We start from the raw sequence: 17,547 nt of genomic DNA, 5'->3' as shown, positions 1-17,547 counted from the left end.
TTATTGAACTAAAATGCAAAGCCATACATACAATTACTCTCATATTGTTGTTAAATATACTTGATAATTTCTGTTGAAGGTATGCATTTCTTTTTCTATGTTACTCATCGTTAGTGAGAATTTGTAACAAAATTTTTATCTTATTCATTTTCATTCCTAGTTAAAGATACTTGAGGACAGAACAAAAAATTTGCGCTTTGCAATTTGATCAGATTTATTTTTTTCACAACGCATTTTATGAATGGTATATAGCATGAATGCTCTTTTCATGCACATTGTTTTGTTTGCTGTTTATTTCATTGTTATTATTGACCCTAGATAGTACAAAAGATAAAATCAACACACTCTGCTTTACAGAATAAGACATCTTATAATCAATTTTCCACGCCTAAAAGCGACAGTTAGGTGTATACAGTTGTACTAGAGTCAATCATGGTTTCACTTCAGGTTAACTTTACCAATTGTTATGTAGAGAGGGCGCTAGTGGCGAGTTTACATACTGTATTCAATGTTATACAACACTTGCACTGGTACAGACCCCTTCTTAGAGTCATGCTTCCCAAAAATTAACAAAACATGAACAAATAATGAAGTAAGAGAAGTAACTCCCTTTTTCCTTCGTTTCACATTGCACTGGTTAACAGTGAACACACTTTGTCTATGACAAGTACATTGTACATGTTACTGCTGGTTATCCCTCCTTCATTAGACTTTTCCAGTACAGTTAGGACTAGATGTAGGCCCTTGTAATTGCCCAAGCACGTGTCATACTCTCCAGTCTGTTCTGAAGTTCAGGTGGTCAAAGTTACAGTAAATAACAAAGTAAAAGAAATAGCAAACAGAGAACCTATGAACTGTTGTAACTCCAAAATTACCTTTATGTTTTGCTGCTGAAGGTACTGAGTGTCCAATTCTCCAAATACCTAAAATCCACATCCATTTTTGGCAGGTAACATCATTGTCCTAAATAGCATGTGTGTCAAGTCTGCTTGTGATGTATACTATACAGGCAGGTCTTCCAACATACAGTAGCCAGTTTACTGTAGTACTAATACTAGTCTACATAGTGGACATGCTCTCTGCATGCATGGCATATGCTGCCTAATAATCTAGAACATAGCATAAAAAAAAAGAATCCAACAGTGAGTGTATCACGCACCTTTGTATAATTCTACTTATTACATACTGGCATGTACAATGGAGGCAAAGCACACAAACACAACACACACACACACACAAACACACACGTCCTCACATGTGCACAGCATGCTCATTAACACTGCCACAAGCTAAGGTTGTCATAGTCTTCAGTACTCAGACCCTACTTTCTCATGACACACCACAGCAGCTTATTAAAATCTCCAAGTATTAAAACAGACAACTATGATTTCATCTGCTCCTTTTGAAAGGAAATAAGAAGTACAATTTATTAGTAGTGCAATATTTAACCACATGCAATCAAGGATCGCCTAGATGCTTTCACAACATTACATATAAATGAATATTATACATATTGCTTTACCTCGTAGCATCATTTTATACTTCAATGTCAAACCCATTGGTATATGCAACTCAACTGACTTCTATTTTTCATTCAAAATTTGTTTCACTTCAGGTGGTGGTCCTGCACCTAGAGTCAATATGAAGTATGAGGCCGTGCTAGAGGCACAGTGTATTCAAGCTGTGGAAGGCTTTGCAGGCCAAGAAGCAGAAACTGGCTTTGAACCAGACCTGCCAGTTGTATGTCAATAATTTTTCTTTTGATTTTATTCATCCCCAAACTTATCATATGAAAAAAACATAAGAAGATAAATGGTGTTTTGTAAAGCATGTTTTGAAATTATAGTCTGACTGAAGAATTTAAGTTGTACTTAAAAAGAAAACTGAAACAAAACAATACAGGCACAATGAACCTTTCAAACAGAATGTGACACTTGCATGCAGAATCATAACCAAAAAAATTAAGGGCAATCTACTTGCAGTCTAACAGGACTGAATTAGATTGCTAGTTGATACATCCCTCAAGATATTACAATATATATCATTGCTCAATACCTTCAATGCAGAGGCTGAAAGTTTCATTGGGCAGCAAATTCTGAAATGGAAATGAATGTGTTATATCAGCTATATAGAAATTATATCTTTCATGTCAAAGTATTTTCAGTTGGAATACATTCAGAAAATGTCTCATTTCATTTTTGTGAATTTTTTTAACAATAAGTCATGTAGACCTATTATTAGAAGAAAAAAAAAAACAATTCTCACAAAGAACACACTTTTGCATCGAGTGTTGTTAACTTTTCTTACTGAAATACCCAGGCTGGAAGTCAAAATACTCAAGCAAAAAGCATTCTGATGACAATGCAGGGAGCATCTGTTGAAGTTGACGCTGAGAGCATCCAGTCTGATGAATCTGATGAAATGCAAGGTATCATAAAGCATAATTTTTTGTATCATGCTTTTTTTTTTCCTAATTAGTAATACTGCAAACAGAATGTTAAAAAAGTGATAATATTAAGTCAATAACACTGACTGTAAAGCCTAAAAATAAATAAGGGAATGTTCAGCTAGATGTAAACTGAATGTGAGTTATGTGCTAACAGTAATTCAGTCTCTGTTCTCATTACTATTAAACTGAGTAGGTGAGAGGTGACAGTCCAATACTAGAGCATTTACTGAGTACAATTTGATAAATTACCATCAGTATGTAGACAATCAATGAAATGAAACTGATTTTGTTAACCAGTAATAGCTCCCTATTGCTTAACAACACTAATATTGAGAACTTTCACGCAAATGATGAGTTTCATTCGTTAAAGTACTTACTGAATGACTCAAAATCTCCGAGTTGCTGAATGCTGCACCTGATCTTATTTGATACAGTACCGTTACTACTGCAGCATCCTGGTTTAAAGGAGACATCAGTTTTTTCTTTTTTTTGTTGATGTGAACATAATGAACAATTACAAATTGGTTATACTGAGCACAGAGTTTACGAATTTACTGTGATTGGGAGGAGGAAAAAGAATATTTTCTAAATTTATAATATGTCACAATGAACAAGGATAATACAATTGCAGCCTCACTACAAGAATGCATGAGATGGGGCTCAAGGAAGCAGAACAAAAGAATAAACCATTCATAAATTCTACACATGTGAACTTGTTAAGTACAAGTGTACATGTACATGTTATTGCAATGGTATTACATTGCTAATTTCTGAAATGTGTGAGGCTATGCCATCACCACTTCTCAGTTTCATAAGATTTTATTTTTTTCAGAGCATAGATTTCTCTCCTCATACACTGTTGACTACAATGTATTTCACAAATCTATGCATGGAATTGTTCATTTTTGTACTCCATGGTGTGAAATTATGAAAATCATCTGGAATGCCTCTCTTGACATCAAGAGAAGTCAAACACTGCGTATCAAGAATTTTAATTCAGTATACTAAATACATCACTGTCTGCGATGCTTTATTGCAAGAGATTTCCGTCAATAATTTCAAAATGTGCAGCAAATATATGATGCCCACTGTCAAAATAATGCCAAATCTAATTTTCAATCATTTGTTAAATGATATTTAATTTTCTAAGGTGCTCTCCCTGAGGAGGAAGAGGAGATTGTAAATGTTGCAGTGAGGGGTGGTCGAGGGAGAAGAAATGAAAGGAGCACCTATGAGGAGAGGTTCCTGCGACTCGAGGAGGAAAAGGTCACCACCCTCAAAGCAATTCTGGATCAGTTGAAAATCATTGCGAATAAGTAGTACTTTGAAATTTTTAATGGATTGTATAGTTTGAGTTTGAATGGGAATTACAGATTCCAACCTCTATTTATTTATTCATTCATTATTGGTTACATGCATAGAATAAATGTTGCTACATAGGTAACTGGTATGCATTATCTGTAATGTATGGCTCTCCAAATAGGTCTAGATTATGTCTCAACAATGTGAGATGGCAGTTTCACGTAAGTGAATACAAAAAACAAAAACCTAAAACGGCATGTTTGCCATTATGTAAATCTATTGTTCACCTTCCTTGATCTTGGTTTCAATTTAATGTAAGAAAAATTTGAGGGAAGCACATCAAAATCTGTATGTGCCATGGTGTAAACCCTTTGTGTGCTACATTATTCTGAGATGGCAATGTGGTTATGCCTTTGTCAAAGATATTCTGTTTTGAAAATCCATGTACATCTTACAGATTTTAGTTTCCTGGACAAGCAATGAGAAAAGTTGAAGAAAAATTATCAAGCTTTGCTTGATATATTTATAAAAATAAAGATTGTATGAAAATGTATTTTTTTCCCCCGTCGAATGACCAGTAGCCTTAGAGCATGACTTTTGCACACAAAACAATGACAAAAACTTGGAATTCACTCGGGAGTCCAGTATGAAACACCTGCACTTGATAATCAATCACTCCAAAAAATGTATGTTACATGTGGCAGGCATGGAATAGCAAGAAATGCTTTCACTGCATTGTGGCATTTGGCGATTTACCGATTAGTTTGGGCGGGTTTGTACGCTTGACCAGAATATGTGAACTTGGCATGCCGTCGACTGAGTTGGGAGTGCGAATGCGGCACATGAAGAGTTAAGCTTTGACCCCATGGCCAAAATCTTTTCAGCTGATATATTTTGCAGTAATGCCTACCCAATTTTATGCATGCATACCAAATTTCATAAAGTGCATGCATAGAATAACAGTTTTAATTCAACCAAAACATAAAAATTTTACTACTTACATCATGCTTTCAAACATTGTATCCAAAAGAAAAAAAAATGCCACTGTCAGGCCATACTTACATGTGTATGCATAAGTTCCATGAAGCTATATTTAGCCAATTTTGATATGTACATGTATATGAGGAAACGGTGAATTTAAACAAAATTGTGACCCTTTAACTTTGAACTGTGACCGGCATACCCACATCTTTTCCTACACAACCTTTATCTGGTTAAGAATGCATACATTAACAATGAATAAACATACATTTTGGCACTATGTAGGTATTGACAAATTATTATTGAAGCTGTACAACTTTGACCCCTTTGCATTTGACTTTTCTCTCAGAGCATGTGCAACTAAACTTTGATACTTTGTTATTCATTATCTCAAGTTATCAAGTTTCATAGTATCTCATAGATACTTGTAATCAGGCCCCTGGGAGCAACTTTTTTCACAGGGGTGCTGAACCCCTGACCCATCCGTTCGGTTGCGGGATCATATGTGACAGTGCACCTCAAAACAAACAAAAAGTCGCCAGACATGAATTTTTAGTTAAGACCATATTCTGAAAGACCAGACTTTAAGCTTTAAAATGATGTATAACTCAAATCAAATGGACTCTCCTAACCTATCTAAATATTGGAAAGAAAGCACAAACTCAGGAAAAGTGTGAACTGAGAAAAGAGGCTCTGAAGTACAGTGTCTATTCAAGCGCTTAATCTTTACCAAACCGTGCTGGCTGTGCGATGAATGGGACAAAAAACAGGAAGTAAACCACCAGAGTAACAACAATGAAGGGATTATCAGATTAAACTGAAATTAAGCATGCCTCATTAACACATTCTGTCCCTAATCAATGCCAACTTTCAAAGCAGTGGCACTATTTTTTCAAAAGTTATTAGAGTTGAAAGTAAAGAGTGTGGACAAGGTTTTTCAGAAATGAAAAAGGGATTCGAAAGACGCACCTAATCACACTATTCTGCCAAAAATGTTCGAGATAAACTGCTAAAAAACACACTTTTCTGCCCGTTTTATGATACCAAATTTTAGCATAATGTAAAAGAAGACTTGCTCTTTCAGAAAATATGAAAAAGTCAAGTTCGGCTAGGTTGACCCATTTCACTTATTTTCAGTCCTCACGCAAAATCAGTGTGTGCGACTTTATGTTCGTTTTGAGGTGCACGGTCACATATTAGTAGCGTTTCAGTAAATGGGGGGGGGGGGGTGAAGGGACGGGATGGGGACATCAAAACGAGGTGAGAAAGCCCTCCACCACACAAGGAAACTTTTCCACTCTTAGTGAAATTCAACACACTTTATGTGGTAAATTTTGAAATTCTTCAATCAAAAAAAAAAACGTGAATACTCGTGGACTATGTTCATGGATGAATTGTTGAATGAGGTATCTGTTATCTCTTGATTCGTGTGTGTGTGTCTTCGCTTTGTATAAGTCCATGGAAGGGGACCTACAGTACTGTACAGGGGAGGGTGTGGGAGGGGGTATCCCCCTCCCACACTGGAGAGATTTTGAATTTTCACACCTGAAATTCAGCAATCTGGTGCACACTTTTGGTGAAATTTCTTAAAAAGTAAAAAAAAAATAACAGAAATGTGAATGAACATTAAATCGGGTTACAATCAACTCTTGTTCCGTGTGTGCGTCATCACTGTGATTAGGTATCCCCTCCCACCCTGGTGAAATTTTGAATTTTCATTCCTGAAATTCAGTGATCTGGCACACACTTTCGGTGAATTTTTTTTTAAAGTATGAAAATAAAATATTCACAGAAATGTGAATGACCAATACATTGGGTTACAATCAACTCTTGTTCCGTGTGTGCGTCATCACTGTGAAATAACTGTATGGAAGTTGATGAGGAGGGGATGGGAGGTGGCTACCATGCGATGGAGCTTTTGCATTTGTAGAATTTAATTACAACGATATGATGCACAATCTTGGTGGACTATCCCCATATTTGTATCAGAGAATCGTTTGTTGGTCTTTACTTTGTATAAGTCCATGGAAGGGGACCTAAGGGGGGAAGGGTGTGGGAGGGCATACCCTCCCACACAAGGGAGATTTTGGATTTTCAGACCTGAAATTCCGCGATCTGGTGCATACTTTTGGTGAAATAAAGAAAAAGTATGAAAGGTAAATATTCACAGAAATGTGAATGTCCATTAAATCAGGGTATGATCAGCTCTTATTCTGGGCGTGCGTCATCACTGTGTAATAACTGTATGGAAGTTGATGAGGCAAGGATGGGAGGGGTAGCCAGACCCCTTCAACACGATTGAACTTTTGCATTTTTATGCCTCCGCCACGAAGTGGTGCCGGAGGCATTATGTTTTCGGGTTGTCCGTCCGTCCGTCCGTCCGTCCGTCTTTCCGTCCGTCCGTCCGTCCGTCCTTCCGTCCGTCCTTCCGTCTGTCCGTAATGAATTTTGTGGACAGGGTAACTACCAAAACCTTTTGAGGTATCCTAATGAAACTTGGCATGTATGTGTATTAGGGGGTGAAGTTGTGCCTATCAACTTTTGGATGCACATGCTCAAGGTCAAAGGTCAAAAGGTCAAGGTCAAATGCTTAAAATTTTACTATTTCCCCCATATCTATGCAATGCCTGAAGATATTTTCTGGAAACTTAGTGTATACATGTACTACCCAATTAAGATTCTCTGGTGAAAGTTTGGGGTCATGAGGTCAAAAGGTCAAAGGTCAAAAGGTCAAGTAAAATGTGAAATTTTCACTTTTTTCTCTGTATCTTGGAAATTGTTCAAGGTATCTTCATGGAACATAGTATTATGCATCTACTGACTGGCAGTGGTTATCTAGGGAATTTAGGGTTCATGGGGTCAAAGGTCAGGGGTCAAAGGTCAAGGGCAATACTTCAAAAATTTACTATTTTCCTTATATTTATGCAATGCCAGCAGGACTTTTTTTTTAAAACTTGATGTATGCATGTATAACCCAATAGAGATTCTCTGGGATTTTTTTTTTTTTGCCAAGAAGGTCAAAGGTCAAAAGGTCAAAGATCAAGTGAAAGTGCTGAACTTAATTCTTTCTCCATATCTCGGAAGTGGCTTAAGTTATCTTTAAACTTAGAACATGCTGAGTTTATGTATGTTCTGCCTGACAGTGATTCTCTTATAAATCAAAGGCCAGATGAAAATGATAACAATTTACTGTTCAATACAGAAATTGCGCTTTTTCTCCATACCTTGAAAATTACTCAGCGCATAAACTTATGAAATGGTCAAAGTCAAGTTAAAGTTCTTAAATCCCCAAATACATGCTCTCCTATTCATCCAATTTAAATAAACATAGGTCAAGGAAGGTAAACATTCAATACATTTGTGACAAACATGTCATTTTAATATTTTGCTAATTTTGTGAAAATGTAATCACACATTGTCCACATGTACTATAGACCTATTAGGAGAATCATGCATTATGGCGGAGGCATACCAGTCGCCATAGCGACATTTCTAGTTAGAATTGAAATACAATGATCTGATGCACACTCTTGGTGGAATATTTCGAAAGTTGTATCAGCGTTCGTGTGTGTGGATCTTCACTTTGTATAAGTTGATGGAAGGGTACATAAAGGGGCGAAGGAGATTTTGAGATTTCAGACCTCAAATTCAGCGATCTGGTGCACACTTTTGGTGAAATTTTAAAAAAAGTATGAAAAATAGATATTCACATAAATGTGAATGACCATTAAATCGGGGTATAATCAGCTCTTGTTCTGCGTGTGCATCATCACTGTGTAATAAATTTATAGAAGTTGAGGAGGCGGGGTTGGGAGGGGTAGCCCCCTCTCACACGACAGAGCTTTTGTATTTTTTAGAATTGAAATACAATGTACAATGATCTGATGCAAAATCTAGGTGGAATATCCTGGAATTTGTTTCAGACAAGTGTAGTAAGTCATCTATGGAGGGAGACCAAGCGGGGGAAGAATGTGGGAGGATGTATCCCCTTCCTACAAGAGAGAGCTTTTCCATCTTTATGATTGTGATTCAAAGATGTGGAATTTCTGGCGCACACTTTTGACTTAATATGTAATATGTAATGTAGCCATAATCAATGCGAGGCTGGAGGCTAATACAGCAAGGGGAGGGTTTTAGAAGGGGGTGTCCTCTAACCCCTCCAATTCGAGAGAGCCTTTGTATTTTAAGGATTGAAAAGAAAATATGTTGGTTCTACACATTTATGATGGAGTATTTGAAAAACTGTCAAAGAAGCATAAGCATACTAAATGTAGTAGGGGAATAAAGGTAAACTGAAAGAGAATATCCCCTTCCCACATTTTGGCCCGTTTGGAATTGTTTAAATCAAAGTGACAGATCTGGTGCGCACTTTTTGATGAAATATTTAGAAAGTGTCGATCTCAAAAGTCTACTAAGTGGATGGAAGTTGGCCTGACGGGGGAGGGTGTGGGAGGGGGTATCCCTCCCACATTATGGGCATTTTCCATTTTCAGAATTGAAATTAAAGGATCTTGTGCGTTTTTGGTGAAATATCTGGACAGTTTCTATTAAAAAAAAGCAAGAAATTTTTCCGCGCATCATGGGGATTCCGCATCGTGGGGGGGGGGGGGGGGGGGGGGATGGGGAGGGTGGGGGCAAAGTGATGTGTTTGCTTAGCTCCCACCCAATATTTTTACTCCAGGATTGATGCTATTTAATACGAGGAAACTGTGGCACTTTTAGAATCCAATTGACATTATCTCGCAAACACATTTTGGTGGAATTAGGAAAATTATCAATCCACAAAGTGTACTACCACTGCGTCTATGGAACGTATGGAGGGGAACTAAGCGGGGAAATGGTTAGGGCCTAAATGAAAGGAGGATATTATATTCCCACACGAGGAAACTTTTGCATTTTTTGAACAGAAATGACAGATCTATTGATGAAAAAATCATTCGGAGATATGTCAATCTTATGGGAAAGGACCAAAGGTGGAGGATGAGGAAGGGGGTATAAATCCATTATATTTTCAGAATTGAACTGCAACGATGCCTTGCACAGTTTCGGTAAAATATTTGGACAGTTTCCATCACAAAAAGCAAGAAAATCTCCGACATCCCGAAAATCATTGGGAGGGGGGTAATATCATGGCAACTGCCCCGCACCCCTGCATACGAGGAAGCTTTTGCATTATTTTAGAATAGAAAGGAAAATATCGTGGGAGGGGGTACTTCCCTTCAATACGAGGGAGATTTCGCATTTCAGAATTGACTGCTGCACACTTTGTGTGAAGATTGGGACAGTGTCGAATAAAAAAAAAATCCACATCTTGGAAATTACTGGGGGGGGGGGGGGGGCAAAATGATGTGCTGCCCCCTCCATCGACGCTCTCCTGAAGGGGGTACCCTCCCCCTAAATAAGGGAACTTCTGCATTTTTAGATTTGAAATTCAGCAATCAAGTGAGCCCTTCAGGTATATAATAGCGTTATTAAAAAAAAAAAAGCAATAGAAAAGTAGGAAAAGCAAAATATCCAGGGACAATGAAAATGCTTTAATAGTGCTGTCTGCACTTATAAGCTTGTTCTGCGTGGGAGGGGGATACCCCTCCCACGCTTATGGAGATTTCGCATTTTCAGAAGTGAAATTCAGCAATCTGATGCACACTTTGGGTGGGATATTTGGACAATTTTCCATAGAAAAAAAACAAGCAATTTTCCCTGTAAAAAGATATAAGTTGGGGGTGCAGAAGCACCCCCAACTTTTATTTTTCACAGGGGTGCTATGCCCCCCTGCTCAAAAAGTCAGGGGTGCTGCAGCACCCCCAGCACCCCCAGCTCCCAAGGGCTTGCTTGTAATGTTTCCAAAGTTACACTGCTTGAAAACTTGGTCATGGACGGATTGATAGAATACTCAAGCCATAACACAGAGTGTCTCTTTGTTGCAAGGACACCCATGCAAGGACACACAAAAGAATGTCACATGAAATGATATTCGATTAGCCGAGCTCTTGCAGCAGCTCCACACGGTGCATGTTCAAGAGGCAGTTGCCAGTCATGATCTTCTTCCATGTGGAATTCAACATCAGGCTGGTGCAAGTCCTTGCTGATGTTGTGCAGAACAGCACATGCCACGATGACATCCCCAGCCCGTATGGGACTCATTTGCAGGCCTTGACCGATGAGGCACCTAAATTTATTCTTGAGCTGCCCGTTTACCTGTTCAACAGTTGCGCGAGTGCGGCTGTGTGATCTGAAAAGAGCAATTTAGAAATACATCGGTTTAGTCATGATTAGGACAACATTCTGAACACACAAAAAAGAACTTCAAACCTCTATGGTTGAAAGATAGGGATAATCTGGCTTGAAAGTAGGGAAAAAAAGGAACAGCTGTCAAATGAGTGTGTATAGAAATCATTCAGAAATGTAAGATTTCCATATTCAAACAATTGCTGGGAATTGTGAACTTAAAGAATCTTTAGTCCAGATTCAGAATGAAATTCTTCTGTCGAGGTGTTTTGCATTGCGACTGATTGACAAATTACCCTACGTCGATATGAACAAGCACTGCATTGATCAGTATTTCAGTAGTAGCCCTGATAAAAAAATCATGGACAGACATACTCAAGCAGGATTCAAACCTATGACCTCCTGATCGAAGGACGGGTGTCATCTCCACTACATCACCGAACTTTAGCCCGACAGCAAGTGTTGGTTCTAATCCTTATTTATAGCGTGCAGCGGGTACCGTGTAATTATTCAAATTCATGACACCATTCTTCTGTCGAGGAGTTCTTCATTGCAACTGATTGTCAAATTGCCCTATATTGACGTCGATGTAGGGTAATTTTTCAATCAGTTGCAATGAAATTAAGAATGGTTTGGAGTTCTGCATCAGATCAAATAAGAGTAGACATGATGTCAACTGCAAGTGGCTCTTTAATATCAGCTGTCAAAGAATTATGTGTTTAACGGTACACTGAATATTGGTGGTAAGGTAACCCTGGCACGGGGCGCTGTAACATCTACGTATTTGGGGTTGCTACTGCGGTTGATGGTAAGGGTATTAATCTGTTGTCATTTCCAACATTTTTCAGAATGGGATTCGCAATCAAATATTTCGCATTTTTAGTACTCTCACAATGCAAAGTGCATACTTAACCTTTCGTAGCCCGATCAGACACTGTAAGTACGCTGTGCGATACGTACCTACCTACAGCGACTGGGCTGTGTATAGTGAAACCTTTCGAAACCCTGAATTGTAAATTGCATGCTTGACATTTCAAAAATATATCGAAATAAAACTGAAAGTTAACAACAGTTGTAGGATTAGGAATTTAAACAAATAAAAATCAAAATTCACATCTTAGTGACATTTTCCGTAAAAATAAAAAATACGTTTACCATTACCACTGACTGTACCAGTATGCTAGTACTAGCAGTAGCAGTAACTACCAAACAAAAATGAAAAGATGATTATCATAAATGAAGGAATGTGCCGACAACTGAAGGTAAAATTAAAAAAAAAAAATGGAAAGAGTTCCTTGTTACCCCCACTCACATACACACTAGTTTGCCCAGAATCGGTAGATTACTAATACTATTTTTTTCTTCTTTTTTTCTTTTTTTGCTGGTGGTATTAAACTAAATAGGTTATGTGAATTAAGTCTTCCAATAAATAGCATAATAGTCTAGATCTAGTTACGTTAATTGTTAGTGAAAGGAAATAGTAATTTGTTTATTTTGTGCAAGTTAGTGACGAAGGGACATAAGGAACTCTCCTCCCCCCCCCCAAAAAAAGTATATAAATATAGACCTATGTTTCTTCTGACAAACATTTTCTGCCGTGCCTTCTCATTTGCAGTGACTAAACATGTGATGTAGTATCAGATCACGTATCATCACTACGAATTTTGAATATCTTGAATTGGCCATGACACTCCATCGTCACACTGACTATCATTTTCCCCGCTTGCACGGGGCTGGGAGGTGCTTACGAACCGCTAATTCCACCAATTAGTGTACCAACATACCTGCTGCAACCTCACTCTAATGATCAATTTCGTCCTCAAAATAACTACCTTGTAAATATTCAAAGTCACCAATGTCTTCCGTGGATTCTCCCAGTAGTCCCTAGTCTAGCATGCAAGAGCCTCGTCGGTTGTATGGTTTTCTTGGCATTTTCCCCGTCGGCAATAGGCGCTGGCCTAGCCTAGGCTCTTTATTCACTTTTTTCTCTAGAAGTGGGGTCTCTAGACTTCTAGAAGTCTCGTCTAACACTGAGATGCACGAATTTCACGCTTGCGCAACGCCCGCAATGTAAATTGTACTGCGAACATTGCACAAATTGAGTTGATCACATGATCGAAAATGTGGGCAAAACATGTCACATGACTGATAAGGTGATGGGTGATGCCAAACAGGTTCTAAAGCTATGTAGATTTTTTTGGGGTGATGCCTGGTTATACTATACTATTTTACTTTCTCGACGAGGCTGGAAATAAACAAAAAAATTGGGTCATTCGCGTTCAAGTGGTTAATTCAATAATTTTTATACAGATTTATAAATATTGAAGAATATAAGAATGTCTGTGTCTCGCACACAAACAATATCGTATAATGTGACTGATGAACTTAAGTGCAACTTGTGACATTACACTGTATTAGAAAAGGTGTTATTCTAATGATGTTTTGTTTTCATTTTATTTCCAACATTAGTAATAGGCCAAGAATGTAAGACATGAAAAATATTGTAAATATATAAATTGGTGCGTTTATGATATAGCCTCTTTGCCACACTGATGATATGTCATCTGTCGAATATATATATATATATATATATATATATATATATATATATTATATATATATAATAATATACATATTTTTTTTTTAAATAAAAGCTTTCATAGCAATAGTACATGCACCTATACAATGCTCCTTTATTAAGTTTCATCAAAAGACAACTATTAAACCAAATTTTTGATAAAAAAGATGTCACCTCAATTGTATATGTTTTTTTTTCCAAACCTTGCAGGCAGATCTAAGATTTGGATGTAAATTTTCCCCATTTTAAATTATACTCACTGGTTGTACGCCCTTTGTGCACGATTGTCTGGATTCAAGACGGGGGTCATAAGCCAGGGATGGAGGGCATAACCTGAATCCCCCAACAGAATTCCCTCAAGGGTTCCATTCGCAAATTTCTGTCCAATGATGCTGTTCTGTTGAGAAAATAAAGTTGGAATACAGTTATGCCTTGAATTCAATGAATTCATGATAGCATTGTTTCAACAATGCATATGTTTAGTGCTGTTTGGAATTAGAAATAGAAAAAGAAAAAGAAAAAAGAAATCTTGTCAAAACTTTAAAACTAAAATGAATTTGTCATAATTCAAAAGGAAGATGTATATATTATCATATCGGCTCACAACACCTTAACATGTATTAGCAAGTCAAATGGAATAAGCTTGCAGGTATACTGTAGAATTCATATCTATGTCGTCATACCGTACTTCAGGAAGTTTACTTTGAATTTATCATCAGTAAAGCATTTTAGGGCTACACTGATGTGCAAACACGTTTTCTGATAACAACTCATTGGTTATAAATTTATTGATATTTGTACAGTATATATCTTTGTATATATTTTTCTTCATGTATACAGTAATTGTAATTCTTTTCTTTCATGTAGATGATGCAATGCAAATAAGAAACTGTATAATTATTATAACTCAATACTTCATTTGGATATTGAGTATGTAATCTATGTTATTGTTTGTGAAATTTGTAATGCATGTACGCCTATAGACATCAGGAATAAATACAACAAGATTTCAGCAAGAAAAAAAAATCAACTGCAGAATTCTGGAGTCATGTGTACTCCCTGGCCAGCGGGCCACGATGTTTGTAATCTTGAACTCTGCGTTGGAGATGATTTGTACATTTATTGAGTGACGTCCTTTGCGGTTCACATAAACGTACTCTTCTTCTCCAAGTGGGGCTCCGCTCAAGCACACATGGGTCCCGTCTACAACACCAACGACGTGTGGAAATTGGGCGATATTGTGAAACTTCACCTGCGTGTTCCTCACGTCCTCCTGAGTGCAGGGGAACTTTATGTACTGAAATCAAAAGAAACATTTGGAGAAAGTATGTTTCATTTACTCATTGGTAGTAAGTGTATCGTGACTTTTTCCATTACTGTCAAAGTAGGATTTGTATCAAATAAGGAATACAGTACCCTAAGGTGTATTTTTTTTCTTTTTCAAAAATGTACCGGTATTGAAAGCCATGATGCAGAAAGTTGCATACATAATATCAAAGTTTTACTCAAATATATTTCAGTTCGTCGACATGCGTAAATTAGTTGCCTGCCTAGGCCCTATGCTATCAAGACTCATTTCTAGTCCCGTTAGGGTTATATTTTAATATCAATACTTTTTTTTGGGGGGGGGGGGGTGATATTAGCCATTTTGTAAAGAGAGTGAGAAAAGAAATAATATTACAATGGAATTGAAACCATTTAGAATATATATATATATATATATATATATATATATATTCATCACGCTTTGGCCTGCATGCATTGCTTTATACCCACTTTTGAATGTGTGTGTGTGTGTGTGTGTGTGTACTTGCTTTTTTATATCAATGCACATCCCTATGACTTGAAAAAAGATAAACTTTTTACAAATCAAAACAGCCTGGGTCTATACAGTTACAGGAATATATCCAAATTTCACTTCACAATATAGATACTGGTAGCTAACACCAGAAAAAAAGATGTAACAATAAATCATGCAGTAAATGTCTGGGGCTCTTTATCACTATTTTTTTAGTTTGAAATAAATGTAATTGACAATACTTGTTAGTCGTAAAATCTTATAGTCATACTACTAGTAATTACATTTTTCTTACTACAGTATAATCTTAATTGCTATTGAGAACATGTGAACCGCCATCCTCATATTTTCTTTCTTTCTTTCTTTTTCCATTTCTTTCTTCTTTTTTTCCTCCACCTCATCCTTATCATTGTTGGTGGACCTAAACCCACCATACATTCTTTCTTCCTGATCCTCTCCTCTTTATTTCTATTAATAAGTTGTTTTTATTTCACAACACCACCGCTTAGGTTACTCAGTATTAAGATGCTCCATCCGCGCGATATACTAGAAGAATCTGTGTGACAGATTTGGGTCAGTGCAGGAGGTGGTAGACCGTGAAGGATGTATCTGTAATATTCAATTACCTAGCTAGTACCTGTCAGGTCTAAAGTACACTGCGTTAATATCTCAGCAAGAATTTCAATGTTCGATCGGTACCGCGGACGCCTTGTATACGCCGTATGTACAACGCGTCGAAACTGAAATGGGGTTACTGTTGACTACAAAAGTTGGGCCAAAAGTTTGGAGTATTAGCCAATGGCAACTGAACTCCTATATTCCTGATCAACATTAGATGGACTCTGAACCAGAGCAAGGTGAATTTCGATAAGTGCAACTACGACAGTGATCTCGAAACGCTGCCATTTCGAAAAGGAACATTCAGTGAGTTTGAGTCTACGGCGATTTGTAATAATAACACAATTATTAATTAATGGGACTACTGAGTGAGACGCACTATGCTCTCGTTTCGTAATGTTATGCTATTTGTGTGCTAGTAATAGTGGTATTGAGGAATTTCTCAAAAAATTCATTTAACCGAAATCAAAAGAATATATCTGAATTTAATAGTGTGGCAACCAGAAATGAATAGATGTCACATAAATGGTGAAGTTTCGCATGGAGCTGTTATTGTTTGCAATCGTCCATCTGCGATTCGCGTAGAACTGCAGCTGCTCTGTGTATGCACTTGACACTGCGGTGGTGGTTTCAGACGTGCAGACGATACTATGGCATCTAAAGCCCCCAATCAATCTACATTATTTCTATGTAATTACAGCCATAGCCTACCAACTAGGTCTTTCAATCTTCAGAGTGCATGATTTTATCAACTGAGATGTGAAGAGTGCTATTTTGTGTGACTTTTAATTGCAAATGTTCTAAGTCAAGAATTAATTTTACTTCAGGCCCTTGGCCTTAATACAGCTGTAATTTGGGCTTAGCAATTGCCAGTGGCAGTGCACTGAACACTCTGAATCTTGAGTTCTTAGATAACATTGATAAATTATATCAACTTGATATGATTGAAACTCACCTCATTTCTCAGTTGACACAGGGCTTTTGTTACCCTCCTTACCACCCTGCTGCAGGTTGCTACACTGATGCCATGCATTGCTGCGCTATTATCTAGTACTGAACCTGTCGCGTAGAAGCGCAATGCAATGAATACTTGAAGGCTGGCAGGCACAGCGTGACTTCGGTTGGTACGGTGTTCCAGCTGGCCTGCCAGGTTGTCGATAATGTGCATGATACCCCCACGGTTGAAGCGATACTTTTTGAAGAGGTCTGTGTCGTCATAGCAGTCGAACGGATTAAGTCTGTCCCTAAACACCCTCTCCCTCCTCAGCCCCCTGTGCACCAACATCAAGTAGGCCATCTTTAGCTTACTTGTGTCGTCATAGTAATGGGAAGTTGTCGCTCCAGCATGTCCTTGGACAGATTTTGACGCTCATGCTGAGCAGCGTCAGAATTGTTGACGCTCCAGCGACATTTTGACGTCGATCGTGTGGCGTCAACTTTTTATGAAATGCCCTGCAGCGTCAAGTTTACAATTTGACGCTGCAGGGAGGAAGTTGACGCTGAATAGGGGACTTGACGCTGTCGCTCTACCTTTGTGAAACGGGGCCCTGGACTTCCGAATAGAAAAATAGTACATGTTCCTGGAAAAAATAC

General features: G+C 37.7%; 1 pseudogene; it reads right to left on the bottom strand.

Moving 5' to 3' along the window:
- Positions 1 to 10,690: 10,690 nt before the first annotated feature.
- On the bottom strand, positions 10,691 to 17,251 carry LOC139729768 (putative nuclease HARBI1; annotated as a pseudogene).
- Positions 17,252 to 17,547: the final 296 nt, after the last annotated feature.

The sequence above is a fragment of the Diadema antillarum genome, unplaced genomic scaffold, assembly GCF_040938485.1.
Source record: "Diadema antillarum isolate AM-2024a unplaced genomic scaffold, OU_Dant_1.0 scf00000020, whole genome shotgun sequence".
Lineage (NCBI taxonomy): Eukaryota > Metazoa > Echinodermata > Echinoidea > Diadematoida > Diadematidae > Diadema > Diadema antillarum.
This window is presented reverse-complemented; position numbering and strand designations above follow the sequence as displayed.